The sequence below is a fragment of the Pelobates fuscus genome, chromosome 5 (genome assembly GCF_036172605.1).
Source record: "Pelobates fuscus isolate aPelFus1 chromosome 5, aPelFus1.pri, whole genome shotgun sequence".
NCBI lineage: Eukaryota > Metazoa > Chordata > Amphibia > Anura > Pelobatidae > Pelobates > Pelobates fuscus.
Genome location: NC_086321.1, coordinates 57,205,917 through 57,222,527, shown reverse-complemented (window position 1 = coordinate 57,222,527; position 16,611 = coordinate 57,205,917). Strand labels below are relative to the sequence as shown.

Below are 16,611 nucleotides of genomic sequence, written 5' to 3'. Positions count from 1 at the left end.
TTCAGTACGCTAGAATTGATGATGCCATTCAGGCGATTATTAACTCCGGGAAGGCGGCCTGGTTAAGTAAGTCGGATATTACCAACGCCTTTAAGTTACTTCCCATCCATAAATCACTCTGGCATCTGCACGGAGTTAAGTGGCTAGACAACTACTATTTCGCTACCAGGCTTACTTTCGGCTCCAAAAGTAGCCCCAAGTTATTCGACCTATTCGCCGAAACCTTGACATGGCTTCTCCTTAACTTCTGCAGATGCCCAGTTGTGATACATTATTTAGATGACTTCCTCACCATAGAACCTCACCACTGCACTCCACGCAGCCTTCATCTCTTGCTCACGCTCTTCAAAGATTTAGGTGTCCCCGTAGCCCAGGACAAAACTGAAGGTCCCAAAACCGAAATTACTTTTCTGGGGATTACACTCAATTCTGTCACCATGCACGCCAGCCTACCCCAGGAGAAAGTAGACCGGATTCTATCTTACATTAGCACCTGCATGTCACTAGGCACTTGCACCAGGAAACAGCTACAGTCACTTTTAGGCTCACTTAATTTTGCCTTGAGAATAATTCCACAGGGTAGGTCGTTCATTTCCAGGATCCTTTCACTGTTGCACGGTCTCCCTGACGATGACTCCACTACAACCCTAGACGAGTCGGCTATAGCTGACCTGAGAATGTGGCAGCTGTTCCTTTCCTCGTGGAACGGCAGGTCGCTGTTTGTTCCCCCCGTTTCCGACGATTCCCCAGTACTCTGGACTGACGCTTCAGGGGCCTTAGGATATGCGGCCATTTTTGGAGACGAGTGGCTATACGACTCCTGGCCGGTCGAAACCACGTCACTCGAGGGATTCAGTACCACCTCCTCTCTTTTCGAGATCTACCCTATCGTAGCAGCAGCTTACACGTGGGGGGTAGAGTGGAGGGGGCAGTCAGTCAGGTGTTTTTGTGACAACTTAGCTACCTGTAACATAATCAACAAGGGCCGCTCTCAGTCCCTCACGATCATGAACCTAGTCAGGAGACTCACTTGGCTAGCAGCTAATCTCCAGTTCTGCATATCCTGTGTTCACGTCCCAGGTATACAGAATACTGCCGCTGATGCTCTGTCACGCTTCAATTTGCAGGAGTTCTTCAGGCTACATCCTACTGCTTCCCAGCGACCCAGGGTACCTCCAAAGTTCGAAGACCTGGTAATGCATTAAGCTCTCTCCTACATCTGAGCGGCACGCTTGCTCAGGCGGGTTTATCCCTCAACACAAGGAAAGCCTATTACAGAGCTTATGAACTGTTTTTGTGTTTCATTCGTAATTACTGTGTAATAAATGTTTTTTCTGTTGAAACCATGGTTGCTTTCACAACTTTTTGCCACTTTTCTCTTAATCTATCTTACAACACAATCAAACTCTACTTAACGGGAATCCAACACTACATGTTAACCTCCTTTCCCAACAAGTCTCCTTTCCTATCTTCCTACCCTCTTAAAAGTGTCCTCAAAGGCATTCACAACTTGTCAGTACACATACCCACTAAACGCCTTCCCATAGATAGTAAGTTGTTTAAGAATTTGTCCGATGTACTCGACACGTCCCCTTTCGAACATATCACAAACCTCGTTATCAAATCAGCGGCTTATCTAGCCTTTTATGGTTTCTTGAGACCCAAAGAGTTCACTGTAGAGAGAGCTTCTGTTTTCAGCTCGTGCCTCCAAAAGAAACACTTAATTAAAAATCTAGATCACTACACTTTGTCCGTTACCCGTACCAAAACAAGCCAAACAGGCCCACCAGTGGAAATTAACTTTTATCCCACGTCAACCAAATGGTGTCCCGTCCGAGTATTGGATAGGCTAGTAGCAGCCCAAGCTAGTTCCGCTCCTGATAGCCCACTTCTAGCTTTACTAGGGAAACCCCTGACCACAAAAATCTTCATGCTTTACATACGCACCCTTTTACTCCGCTTGGGACAAAACCCACGTTCTTTCTCGGGCCATTCTTTTCGCATTGGAGCAGCCACAGCTGCCTCAGGTAATCGTGTACCGACACACATAATTAAAAACATGGGGAGGTGGAAATCATCTGCATACAACAGATACATTCCCAATCCAGAGAAAGAGATAAGGCTGGCTTTCTGTGATATGACTAAATGATGTACCGCTTAATAAACGCATTTTGTTTCAATGGTTATTATTTTTGCCCTCTTTTACAGGCCTAACCTTACGTCAGTTTCGGCACACCTCAACTGACTTGCTATTAAGGAACTACTTATTTTTAAACCCTGTTTTCCTTACGTCCTCGGAATGTGCCGTACACAAATAGAAGGCTTGGCCTGTAATTGTGGGAGGAACTTAAATTCCCTATTTAAACTCAGTGAGCCCCTGCTTACCTGTCTTCGACGATCTCGGAAGTGCCCCTCCCACCGCACCCTCAATTTTATCATATTCCTAGGTGGGCCCTCTTTTACAGGCCTAACCTTACGTCAGTTTCGGCACACCTCAACTGACTTGCTATTAAGGAACTACTTATTTTTAAACCCTGTTTTCCTTACGTCCTCGGAATGTGCCGTACACAAATATATATATATATAATTAGAGCACCCACCCAATTCCCATAGGGGTGTTTAAGGGGCACTTTAGGTTCTCCCCTTTAATATTACAATTAGAGAGCCTCCATCCACTGCCAATGGCCCCATCAGTTGGTAAAAAGGGGCTGTACATTAGTCTGTCTGCCCACCATTTCTTACATGAAAGTCCCCCACCCAATGCCAATGGGTGGGTGCACGGGTCCCCCTCCCTGTTATTTCAGTAGAGGGCCCTTTTGTTTTTACATGTTCGTAAATATGCCCATGGGGGCATAGGACGGTATAAAACTTTCTTAAAGGGATACTGTAGTGTCAGGTGTACAAAGCTGTATTCCTGGCACTACCACTCATGCTGCCTCACCCCTCGGTACTGGGGCGACGCTCTGCCCCCTCTCCCATTGAGCAGGGTGTACTGCGCATGCGCGGCAATTGCCCTGTGCGCATTAGACCTTCCCATTGAATCAATGCTTTCATATGGGGAAAATCTGACGCTGGAGATCCTCATGGAGAGCGTGAGGACTTCCAGTGTCAGATACCGGACCAAAGGTCCGTTTCGGTTCAGGAAGTCCTCTGTGGTAGACTTAGAGCTTTCTCTGGTACTGCAAAAAGGACAGTGCAGCCAGGCCACTTCAATTTGCTGAAGTGGTCAGGGTGCCTACAGCGTCCCTTTGAAGAAAAATTATTAAAGGGACACTGTAGGCACCAAGACCACTTCAGCTCATTGAAGTGGTCTGGGTGCTCTGTCACTATTACACCTAGTGCTGCAATGTAAAACATTGCAGTTTCAAAGAACTGCAATGTTTACATTGCAGCTCTAAGTCTGCCCTCAGTGGCTGTCTACCAGACAGCCACTAGAGGGCTTCAGGAATCGAAATGGACCTTTTGTCCATTATCTGACGCTGGAGGTCCTCACGCTCTGCATGAGGACCTCCAGTGTCAGAATTTCCCCATAGGAAAGCATTGATTAATGATCAATTAGATAAATGCATTTGATATGTTGTCCAATTCTATAAGCTTTATTTACTAAACAGTAAATTGTTGTGAACTGAGAACAAAATTGTAAACTGTGGTTGATATAGCTCACATTTGTTTATTTTAGCATTTTTTTTAATATATTTTTTATATATATTTTTTATATCAGTTTTCAGCTCACCACAATTCACTGTTTAGTGAATGATCACATATGTTTCTATGAACATAATAATAGGATTTGAACCAAATAATTTAGGATTTTAGGGGGAGGGAGAGCCACAATCCTTGACAGCAGTTCCGCTATTTAGCCATCAGGTACATTGTCTCTCCGCACCAGAGATTCAGGTTTACGGTTATACGAGTAGCTGTTCTGCTTCACCTCAATTCTGTAAATCACTAAAAGCAACACGTCTTAAAATAGCTCTATTGCCTCAGCACATCTTCCTGTGTGTTTCTGCTGATCACAAGTCTGTGGTCCATTCTGGCTTTGACGTCTCTGTATCCATATTGATGTAGGAACAGCAGCAGTATTATTAACTCAAAAGTGCTCGGATTACCAGAAAAAAAAATTCCATGGGTGTTTTCACAGACTCTAACATTGAAAAGGAAAACCATGGGTCGTAAATAAGGAATAATACAAAAAAACTACTAAAATGTTTGAGCACTGGGTCTCACTCAAAATATATATATATACATTTGGCACAATTCGTAGCCCAGGCACGAAGCCATGAGGCCATAGGTACCGTACTTGCCAACAGAGTCTACAGCCAATTTTGCTGCCTACGTCATATTTCCTCTAAGTGCTTTGTAATATATAGTCTCCTGCAGGGCAGTTTGAGCAAGTTGGCTCATAATACACAATGTTATGAGTGTCCAACTGCCAATAATATGTGTATAAAGATAGAATGAGTACAGGGTTATTTTGTTGGTTGTGGTTTTCAGTTACCTCTTCAAAGCACAAGACAGGTCAGAGATGTTAGAATAGAAAGTGCTTAGCCTAACCCATACCATAGCAAGTACCTATTTTGTACCAGCAGGAAAGCACGTTATAGGCCCCATCTTTATTTAAGGCACAAGCCATTACTTTCATCCTATTCTCAAAAGTCTCCACCCACATGTCCTTGAGAATTTCTCACCAAGATCTCTCTTCCACTGAGAGACAAACTTGGGTCCAAGGGGGGATTGTCAACAGATATCGAAATTAGAGCAAACTAGGCTTCCTGCTCTAACTTAGATTGGCAAGCACCAGAAATGTCCAGAGGGTGGATAGATCCTCAGATTCCTTCAGGTAAACCACTGACACAGAGTTGCCTCTCCGTGTAAAGGAGCCTATACTTTTGAGTTCCTTATCAGTTTAAAGTCTTTCCAAAAGTAAGCATCAGTCTAATACACAAGTATGTCTCGTCGAGGCCCCTGCGCTCTGCCAAAGAACTACGTCTATCCTCTGTCCATACTCCCACATCTGGTGCTCGCCTCCAAGATTTATCCAGGGCTGCACCTTTTCTGTGGAACTACCTTCCCTTTTCCGTTTTCACCCGTTTTCACTTTCACCCAGTCTCCACTCCTTCAGAAAATCTTTGAAAACACACTTCTTCAAGAAAGCATATAATTTAAACTGTTAGTGGGTTTTTATCCCCATCCCCCACTACATGACTCCTCTCCTGCAACTGTCAAAAATAACCTACTAAGTTACCAGTGAATATTTTTCTAGCAACCTATTTCATTACCCCTACTTATACCCACTCCCTCTAGCATGCAAGCTCATTGAGCAGGCCCTTAATCTCCCTGTTCCAGTGCGTCCAACTCATCTGGTTACAATTACGTGTCTGTTAGTACACCCATTGTACAGCGCTACAGAATTTGCTGGCGCTATATAAATAATAATAATCCTTTGGCACTCGAGATGTTCTGGACTACATTTCCCATAATGCTCCAATTCAAGTATTTGAGGGAGACTCTAGAGTTGTCATGCATCACACCAGCAAACCAGTCAGCTTCTTGACCTTCAGAACTTGAACAGTCACGCACATCCCCAATCTCATAAAGAATTCCTAACACTCTTTATGAGATGAGTGTAATGAATATTGGGCACCATGACACATGGCAATGGGACCGAAGAAGAACTACTATCAATCAATAATTAAGCTCTTCTACTCTAAATGTTCACAAACAGTAAGAAAATTACTTATTTCTTCTTTTGTATAGTTCAGTTATTATGATGTATTGAAATACAAATACTTCTTAATCGCCAACAAATGCTATGGCAAAAAAAATACATATATCCAGTGTGAATTCAGCCCTCCAAGTAGATTATAAAGAAAAAAGGATCTTGAAAAATGACTTTTTTAATGCAGTAAAATTAGGCTAAAGCTGTTTTAGAAGAATATAAAAATCTTGTACTCTGGGGAAAATGCTGAATTTAGAGTTCTATGCTCTCAGGAACAAAATAGATATTCAGCTAACATATTACTTAGGTCACAGTATGTCTCTCAGGTCATTCTTCAAGAATTAGTATCAGAACCCTTTGTTCCAGTAAACACACTGGCCCACACATGTCTAACCTAATAATATTATAAAGATTTTTAAAAATGCTTTTTGGCTGTGTTGCAGGTGCTAGAAACTAAAATTTGCAATATGTATAGCCAGGTTTAGTGGCGGAACTACCACTGGGTACAGCCGGTGCGACTGCACCAGGACCCCAGATGGCTAGAGGGCCAAGCTCGCTGCCTTTTGGAGTTAACAGCCAAGAGCTCTGTCTCTATAATATGTGACGGGCCCTCACTGTTGCCAAAGTGCTGCACGAAGAGAGTAGCGGGTGGGCCTGGCATACTTAAATAATGCTGCTGCTATAGGCGCAAGCTCTGTCACAGAAAGAAGCAGAGCCACACGCTGAGTGAATTGTGCTGCAGTCCATATGGGACTCTTCTTCAAGATGCAGCCTGAGCCACAGAGAAGCTCTGGAGGCAGGAAGGAAGTGAGGCCAGATTTCCCATTAGGCAGAGTATGCACCTACCTACAAGCACTTACAGCACTTAAAATGTGCTTTTTGGAGTTCAAGTGTGCTCATGGGGAGAGATAAGTATCAGGAGCCTTGGCCACGGTATTCTGTAGTCCAGTCAGCCTCCTATGCTTGCTAGCAGAGCTGAAGGAATAGTTATAGAAACAGTATGAAACTCTGTCCCAGCTCCTCTAGTATCTGTGAGGTGTGAGGCTGGACAGGAAGTGGAAGGGATCACTTCCCATCAGCCCACTAGTAACCTCTCATACAGGAAATGCCTTGCAGGAGGAGCATGAGTGAATATTTCTAAACATCCCTTATACCACAGCTATGACTCTGTCAGGATTACTAGTTGATCCAGCACGTAGAACTGTGTAACACAGGCAGGGCCGGCGCTACCATAAGGCGGCACAAGCGGCCGCCTTATGGCGCATGGACCCGAGGGACGCAAAAATGTCCAAGTGACCGGCGAGAGCATGGAGAACTCCGCTCCCGCCGGTTAATTTCTGAAGCAATCTGCTCAGCTGGCTGGGAAATATGCAGCCACTGAGGGAGGGGGGGGCGGAGCAGCAAGGAGCGAGCGCGGCAAATCTCTTCCTAAACTACAGGCCGCTGGGATATGTGACATGATATCCCGGCAGCCAACTGCTGTGGAGAGAGGAGGAAAGCTTCAACAGTGCAGCGGGACCTCTGTTTAGCAATTATAAGAAACAGTAAGTCTGTGTGTGTAAGAGTTAGTGTGTTTGTCTGTGTGTGTAAGAGTTAATGTGTGTGTGTTAGAGCCAGTGTGTGTATGTAAGAGTTTGTGTGTGTGTGTGTGTGTGTGTGTGTATGTTAGAGCCAGTGTGTGTATGTAAGAGTTAGTGTGTGTGTTAGAGCCAGTGTGTGTGTCTGTGTAAGAGTTAGTGTGTCTGTGTGTGTAAGAGTTAGTGTGTGTGTTAGAGCCAGTGTGTGTTAGAGCCAGTGTGTGTGTAAGAGTTAGTATGTTTATGTAAGAGTTAGTGTGTGGGTGTAAGAGTTAGTGTGTGTAAGAGTTAGTGTGTGTGTGTTAGAGCCAGTGTGTGTATGTAAGAGTTAGTGTGTGTGTTAGAGCCAGTGTGTGTGTCTGTGTAAGAGTTAGTGTGTGTGTGTGTCTATAAGCTGTGTGTGTGAGAGACTGTGTGCGTATTACAGCCAGTGAGTGTGTATTAGCAGTGTGTGTAAGAGACTGTTTGTGTGTGTCTGTTAGAGCCAGTGAGTGTGTATAAGCAGTGCAAGTGTGTAAGAGACTGTGTGTGTGTATAAGCAGTGTGTGTGTGTGTGTGTAAGCAGTATGTGTGTAATGGTCAGTGTGTGTGTGTGTGTATGAGCGAGTGAGTGTGTGACGCAAGGGGGTAAAGAAAAGTGGGATGAAGACACAAAACACATAAAAAAGAATGCCAAACAGGGGATACAATATACAAAAAGGGAAAACATGAGAAAAAGGTGGTAAGATGCACAAAAGGGGCAAAAAAATGGGTAAGAGGGGCAAAAGTGGGAATATTAGACAGACAGGTGAAGATAAATTTTGTGGGCAGCAAAATGTGTCTTCGCCTGTGTAGACAGAAGTCCTTGCACCGGCCCCGAACACAGGAGACGGTATACGTTAATAGGTAACGTATACCGGACCTTAGAATGGCCAGACTCACGTACCAAAGAATAGTCAGGAATAGCCGAGGTCAGGGGACACAGAAAGAGACACAACGATAAAGGAAAGCCAGAGGTCAGGGATACCAGAAAACAGGGAAGTCCAAATCAATGCCAAAGTCAAATAATCAGAATAACCGGAATAAGGAACGCGCTCTTGGACAACCACTAGGGAAACCACGACAGGGCAATGAAGAAAGGCAATTCTATGCTTTTATACCTGCTTTACCTTTCTGATTGGCCGTGATCGCTCTTTGATCCCAAAACGTGCGCGCATGCACCCGTCACGTGCACGCCGACATCGTTAGTTACGTGGGCGAGCGTGGGGGTATAATTAGCCTTGGATCCACAGTGGCTGGCGTCCATTAACATGCCGCAAGTGTCATTCGTGCAGATGCATGGCCGCTGACCGCAAGGTGAGGATGAATATCTTACAGGCTCCTCTCGAGAGTTTAATTCTTCTAATACTAAATGCCCTATGTAATCTAAATATGATGTTAACTCTTCTCAAAACTAAAACAGCCCTTTACTCTAGTCACTTCTAACATTACCTTTAACCCTGTATGCATTTACACAGCTGCACAGCTCAGACACTATGATACACTAAGTGCTACACACTCACAGATATATATGATAAGGAGGAAGAGAAGAGGGAAATGTAGAAGTCTAAATTGGAGAGGGAGAGTGTGAACTGGCATGGGGATGAAGGGTCTTGTGACCCTCACCCCTTAATTATTTCAGCAAATAATGAGAAAATAAATACAAAATAACAATTCTGTACATTTAATTTTGTAGGTAAAATAAAAACTTGTTAAATGTATGTTCTAATTGTCAGTGTGAGGCAAGGCCCAGAGCTTAGCTTAATGTCATTAGTAGTTGACTTGTGTCCTGCATTAATAGCTTTGTTCCCATGGATTGTATTGGGGAACGCAAGATATAAGTTGTAGCTATATATTATTTTTATTTTATTAGATTGAGTGACCTAGCTATGATCTTGGTTGGAACTAAATACTTCTCTCCTGGCTGCAAGTGAATGATAGAAATTGTAGTCTTTGCCTGATTGGTTGTTTTAACATTAGTATTACCTAGATGTAAATTAAAGGGAACCTCCAGGTAGGCACATTTGGCACTCCAGTTGTGAACTACATTTCCCTTGATGCTTTGCAAGCATTATGGTAGTAGAAGCATTAAGGGAAATGCAGTCCACAACATCTGGAGTGCTGAAGGTTGCCTACGGTGCTCTAAGCCAAATAGAAGCTCTCCATTCACAAAATGGCTTGAGAAACAAGACATTTTTCTCAAGTTGTTTTGTGAATATGGTGCTACAGATTGGCTTAGAGCATCCGCTGACACTTTAAATCAAATAGCGGCACTCCTGTCCGAGGCTTCCTGATTCAATCATCTGACAAAAAAGGAAGGAGAACCGCTAAACCCCTAAAGGTTCAATCTTCAGCCTGACAAAGTTGTTATGGTGCAGAGAATGTCCCTTCAATCTTCTTCCACCAAAAATATATCTGACACTGTCATTGATCACAATAAGTAGTTTTGTTAATGGTCTTGATGAAACAATTCTACTGAACTAATTTTTGTACAAGCAAATTGTTTTAATATCAGTGTCGTAGTCAGGGCCGGTGCTACCTGTAAGGCGGACTAGGCAGCTGCCTAGGGCGCCCCTTGGGAAGAGGCTCCGCCAGGAGCGCCGGCCCCCCTCATGCTGCAGCCACCCGGGCGCTCTGTAGAGAGCCTCAAGCGGCTGCAGCTTTGCCCGGGCTGGTGCGTCCATGAGGGCGCACCGCCCGGGCGTAGCCAGAGGAGAGGGGCTGACAGGAGGCAAGCGCTCAGCGCTCCCTCCTGTCAATCCCTCACTGTAGCGTTGCCGAGCCCTGTATGGTCCGCGGGTACAGGGAGCATCTGTCTGAGTGTGCACTTCCTTTTAGTCCGGCCGGGTACAGGAAACAAAAGCTCCCTGTACCCGCGGACCATACAGGGCTCGGCCACGCTACAACATAGTTAGGGGAGGGAATAAATAAAGGGGGGGGGGAATAAATGGAAAGGGGGGGAATAAATGGAAAGCGAGGGGGGGAATAAGTGGAAAGGGAGGGGGGGAATAAATGGAAAGGGAAGGGGGGGAATAAATGGAAAGGGAGGGAGGGGGAAGTAAGGGGGAAGTAATACATTGACAGGGAGGGAGGGGGAATAAATGGACAGGGGGGGGTAATAAATGGACAGGGAGGGGAGGGGAATAAATGGACAGGGGGGATAAATTGACAGGCAGGGTGGGGGGAATAAATTGACAGGGAGGGTGGGGGGAATAAATTGAAAGGGAAGGGAAAGAAATTGACAGGGTGGGGGGGGAAGAAATTGACAGGGTGGGGGGGGGAGAAATTAACAGGGAGGGGAATTGACTGGCTTGGGAGTGGAGAAGAGAGTGACAACGGGGGAGACGAGAGTGACAAGGGAGGGGGGAGAAGAGAGGGGGAGAAGAGAGGGACAAGGGAGGGGGTAGAAAAGAGGGACAAGGGAAGGGGGGAGAAGAGAGGGACAAGGGAAGGGGGGAGAATAAAAGGACAAGGGAGGGGGGGAGAAGAGAGGGACAAGGGAGGGGGGGAGAAGAGAGTGACAAGGGAGGGAGAAGAGAGTGACAAGGGAGGGGGGAGAGATTGACATCCATCACACACACACAATGCACCCCTTACACACAAAGACAATGCACCCCTTGCACACAGAAAAACACAATGCATTACACACACAGACACACACACACACAAGCAATGCAACCATTACACACACTCAATGCACCCCTTACAGACGCACACACTGCATCCCATACATACACAGAAACACACCTTGCAGCCCTTACACATACAAACACAGATTCACACAATGCATTCCTTACACACATCAGGACATCCCCTACTCCACCTCCTGTGAACAAACTCATTGGTGGAACATGAAGGTGGACCCTGGGACCCAGACCTTGAGCTGTGTAAAGGGCGTTAAAAAAAATGGAGCTGCTTCCCGTTCTCCCAGAACATTGATTTTTGTGACCACAGTTACAAACAGCCTCCAGAGAGCCTGTTCTACACCAGACCAGTGGAGCCAGACTGCAGCCAGAGCCCATCACCATCTTCATCTGGTTGTAAGTAGGCAATCTAGTATATTATTCGTGGCACTAATCTCTAATTTACCTCACATTAAAGAAACACTATAGTCGCCAGAACCATTTCAGCTTAATGTAGTGGTTCTGGTGTCTATAGCCTGTCCCTGCAGGCCTTTTAATGTAAACACGGCGGCACTGCAGCACTTGCGTTAGTTAACATGGCAGATCATATGGGTGGGGCATTGTGATGTCACATGGGGGGGGGGCGGCAAACTTTACTTTTGCCTAGGGCGGCAAAAATCCTTGCACCGGCCCTAGTCGTAGTAACAGAGACATAGATGATTTTAAGATGCAGACGTACACAACAAACCTGGAAATGTTTTCCCAGAATACCAGCTGTATTATTTAGGTCTAAATGTGGAAATGTGATTGTCAGCACAACTCACCGTTTAGTGAATAAACTCTACAACTCTGCTGTCATTTCTAAATCTAGGGAATATCTATGTGAGTTTATTTTTGTTTTGTTTTTTTATCACGGTGGCCTAATCGGAAACAAATGTTGGTATCTTGTTTAATGTCACTGAATGGCGTGATCATTTGTGTGCCAATGGAAAGCTGTTTGTAGATGTATTGTTACAGCGGAATGCAGGACATATGAGGTCTACAATTTCGTACTGTCCCTGTAGGGGGAGAATTTATTTGTGCAACAGAAGACCTCTAATGCTCCACAGTACAGGCTAACGGAGAGAGGAGAATTTAGGACAAGATTAAAATGATTTCCAGCATCTACATTGTTTCAACAGAAACAACATCAAACAAATGAACATTCAAACCTTATTAATCACATGTTCCATTTCATATGGTGATCCCACAGAATGGTTATTTTTTTTATTTATTTTTTTTATTCTTTATTTTTCATGTGCTGCTTTTGACAATAGGTTGTACATATGCATTCTGAGTAAACATTGAGAGGAATTTACATTTGCAGGTACATAATGCATTGGTAGCGTTCCTAGCACGTATTTTATGTTTTATGGGGTGAGATTAGTTATGTGCTCGGGTGCCAAGTGGTGGTGTATGCATGTCGTCCTGGTGTCAAGTGCCCTGCTGGGCTGTATGGTTTCTGCACCATAGCGTTGTAAGGGGTTTATGCGTCTGTTGTTCCAGTAGGAATTGTGCGTCTGTGATGGTCGGTAGAGGTTGAACTCTAGTGGGAGCGTCAAGTGTCTGGGGGGGTGCCTACATGTGGATCTCGACTCCTGTCGGGGTCCCGTGTGGAAAAGTTGAGTGCGACTCTGGAGTTACTCTAGAGTCCTTGCGTGTGAAGCGTTAGAGTGCGCCGATGTGTGTTTGGCCGGTATACGGTGTATGACCTATGTCGTGATAAACTTTGTATGTGTACTTCGAGTCAGATTAGTGGGCAATAAGGCATTGTAAGTCTAAACAAAACCAAATATACAAAACAATAACTTGTAATTATAACTAGAGTCCTCAATCAACAGTGTGGTGCATCTTTATATTGGTGGACAGTCCTTTCAGGTTGGGGCCGCTGGGCGTTCGGCTCCTCTCGGGGTAAAGGGCACCGATCTCTCCGGGTCCCAGGTGTGTGAGCTTGAGGTAGTTGCTATCTCCGCAGCCAGCGTGTGAAGTCCCAGGGTTTGTATGTATAGGGTTGCTTCTTGTAGTGTGGACAGTCTTTTCGTGTTCCCATCTTTGGTGACTAGTAGAGTGCGCGGCAGTGCCTACCGGTATTCTATGCCAGCGTTGCGGAGTTGGCTGGTCGCAGGGCCCAGCGATCGACGACACAGCATCGTGGTGCTGGTGATGTCTTGGTAGAATGTTAGTTGCGCGGTTTCAAAGTTGAGGGGTGTTTTGCCCCGGACCGCGGTCATTACTTGGATTTTGTCGGTGGTCGAGTGGCATCGGACTATCACGTCCTGCGAGGCTCCTGTTGGTGCTTGCTTCGGCTTCGGGATGCGGAAGAAGCCTTCAAAGGTGAGTTTCTTCGCTTGGGCGTGTGGCATTATCGAGGTGGTGAGCCTCCTGATGTAATGGGGCAATTCCGTTAGGCTTACAGAGTCTGGAATGCCCCTTATCTTAATATTTGTCCGCCTGTGGCGGTTCTCTGCTTGGTCCGCTCTCGTTAGAGGCGTGGTTTGGGAGTTTTGTAGTTGAGATAGAGTTTCTTTCAGACCCTGTACCTCCTGTCGTAGATCCAAAATGTCTTCTTCGGAGGCCTGAGTATGTGCCGTAATTGCTGCGATTTCGGTTTTGAGTAGGTCCAAGTCTGCGGCATGCAGCTGCCTCATTTCGTGTAACAGGTCTGCTATGTCCTGTTTTGTGGCTGGATTTTGGTTTTGTCCTGGCACCTGTTCCGCTGTGAGCAGATCGATATGTGCGGTGCCTGTGGGCCCCTCTTCGAGCCTCTCGTGATCGCTCGGGCCCTCGGGTTGCTCCTGCGTCACCTTTGTGACAGTTGGGCGCTTTAGCATTGCGCCTATGTCTTGCGTGTCTTTGTTAATGTTCTGTGGAGTCTTTTGTTTTTTTTCTGCCCATGCTTTCGGTAGTTCGTGGGGGTGCTGGGTCTGGTAAGTAGGGGAGTATAGATAGCATTCTGGCCACTCCGGTATTTCCCACGTTGCCCGTGTATTGCGAAGGCTCGGAGTAGGCCCCAGGCCTCCGACGTATTTTCCTGCTAGATTGCGGGAATAAGAAAGGCATCAGGTTGTAGCTCCCCTCCGGGTGTTTCAAGGTGGGTAATTTGCTCTTTCAGTATTGTGGTGAGAGCGTTGTTTTACCCCGTCTTTTGGTCTCCTTTGTCGGAGCTTCAGTAAGTTGCGGCCATTCCGTTTGAGTGCTAGGCTCCACCCCCTTTATCTTTAATGTATACCAGCAAACAGTATGTGACGGCTGCTTAAAGTGGAATAGTCGCATTTCTGAAAACTACACTGTTAAATAAAACATGTGCTTAGAAATTAGTCAGTGTAAATTAAATATTTTAGTCTTTAAAATTACATGTTCAGTTTTCAACGGAAAAAGCTCATGGCTAACAATTTAGAGGTTACCTAAAACCACAAAGGATGGCATGGGGTGTGATTCGTGTCACTGGGGCAGGGGGGCAGGGACAGGTCAGCCTCCCAATCAAGGCAGACTATGCAGGGAGAACTGTTTCAGTGCCCTTTGCAGGGTTCCAATGCATTGAGCATATTATAAGAGCAACTAATATTACGCTTGCCTTATGCTTGTTGGGACAATTCAGAAGTGTCCCCAAAATCAAGACACCAGGAACAGGACAGCAGAACAGAACCTGAAAATCAAGACTGTTCTCAGAAAATCAGGATGGTTGGGAAGCCTTCTAAATTTACTGGATACCGGTAAAAGCTTGAAGTTCTTCATAAGTAAAAGGTATTTTTAAGACATCAGAATGAAAACCCAGCAACTAGATTATACTTTAGATGTATCTGTGAGTGGAAAAGAAGAGCTCAAAGTAGAATTTTCCTCTATGCACTTATTTAAAATACCATACCTCCCAAACATCCCAAGTTCAGCAGGACAGTCACGATTTTCAGGTCGTGTCTCTCCTTAGTTCCTTGGTGTCCAGCTTTTGGGAACTGTCCGCAACAATCTTAGCATGAGTGCATCATTAGTAGCACTTGCGCTATGATTAGGGCACTAGGACCTTGCAGAGAGAACTGAAACCGTGCTTCCTGCAAGGTCAGCCCTCAGTGGGCTGGCTAAAATGATTGGCAGGTAGCCTAGAATGTATTCACACCAGTTTGATGTGCCAGTTGTGTGGGCGGACATGCTCCCTTTCCACACAGGTCCACCCCTTTTGGGTAGAACGAGTGACATGATCATTTCGCTGGCCTGCCCACTTTACTCCCCTCCCACCAGCGTCCCAAATCTGGGACTTGTCAAAGTAGGGAGGTATCACATTAGGTTTATCGATAATCTGATATATTATGATACATTCCGTCAGAATTGTTTAGAAATGGTATTCCATGTTTGTTCACTACAGGGAGTGCAGAATTATTAGGCAAGTTGTATTTTTCAGGATTAATTTTATTATTGAACAACAACCATGTTCTCAATGAACCCAAAAAACTCATTAATATCAAAGCTGAATATTTTTGGAAGTAGTTTTTAGTTTGTTTTTAGTTTTAGCTATTTTAGGGGGATATCTGTGTGTGCAGGTGACTATTACTGTGCATAATTATTAGGCAACTTAACAAAAAACAAATATATACCCATTTCAATTATTTATTTTTACCAGTGAAACCAATATAACATCTCAACATTCACAAATATACATTTCTGACATTCAAAAACAAAACAAAAACAAATCAGTGACCAATATAGCCACCTTTCTTTGCAAGGACACTCAAAAGCCTGCCATCCATGGATTCTGTCAGTGTTTTGATCTGTTCACCATCAACATTGCGTGCAGAAGCAACCACAGCCTCCCAGACACTGTTCAGAGAGGTGTACTGTTTTCCCTCCTTGTAAATCTCACATTTGATGATGGACCACAGGTTCTCAATGGGGTTCAGATCAGGTGAACAAGGAGGCCATGTCATTAGATTTTCTTCTTTTATACCCTTTCTTGCCAGCCACGCTGTGGAGTACTTGGACGCTTGTGATGGAGCATTGTCCTGCATGAAAATCATGTTTTTCTTGAAGGATGCAGACTTCTTCCTGTACCACTGCTTGAAGAAGGTGTATTCCAGAAACTGGCAGTAGGACTGGGAGTTGAGCTTGACTCCATCCTCAACCCGAAAAGGCCCCACAAGCTCATCTTTGATGATACCAGCCCAAACCAGTACTCCACCTCCACCTTGCTGGCGTCTGAGTCGGACTGGAGCTCTCTGCCCTTTACCAATCCAGCCACGGGCCCATCCATCTGGCCCATCAAGACTCACTCTCATTTCATTAGTCCATAAAACCTTAGAAAAATCAGTCTTGAGATATTTCTTGGCCCAGTCTTGACGTTTCAGCTTGTGTGTCTTGTTCAGTGGTGGTCATATTTCAGCCTTTCTTGCCTTGGCCATGTCTCTGAGTATTGCACACCTTGTGCTTTTGGGCACTCCAGTGATGTTGCAGCTCTGAAATATGGGCAAACTGGTGGCAAGTGGCATCTTGGCAGCTGCACGCTTGACTTTTCTCAGTTCATGGGCAGTTATTTTGCGCCTTGGTTTTTCCACACGCTTCTTGCGACCCTGTTGACTATTTTGAACGAAACGCTTGATTGTTCGATGATCACGCTTCAGAAGCTTTGCAATTTTAAGAGTGCGGCATC

At 45.2% G+C, this 16,611-nt stretch overlaps 1 protein-coding gene across 2 annotated transcripts in view; it reads right to left on the bottom strand.

The window, feature by feature from the left end:
- ST8SIA5 (ST8 alpha-N-acetyl-neuraminide alpha-2,8-sialyltransferase 5) overlaps nucleotides 1–16,611 on the bottom strand; it is an 85,254-nt gene that overhangs the window by 54,900 nt on the left and 13,743 nt on the right. The gene's annotated exons all lie outside the window — the stretch shown is intronic.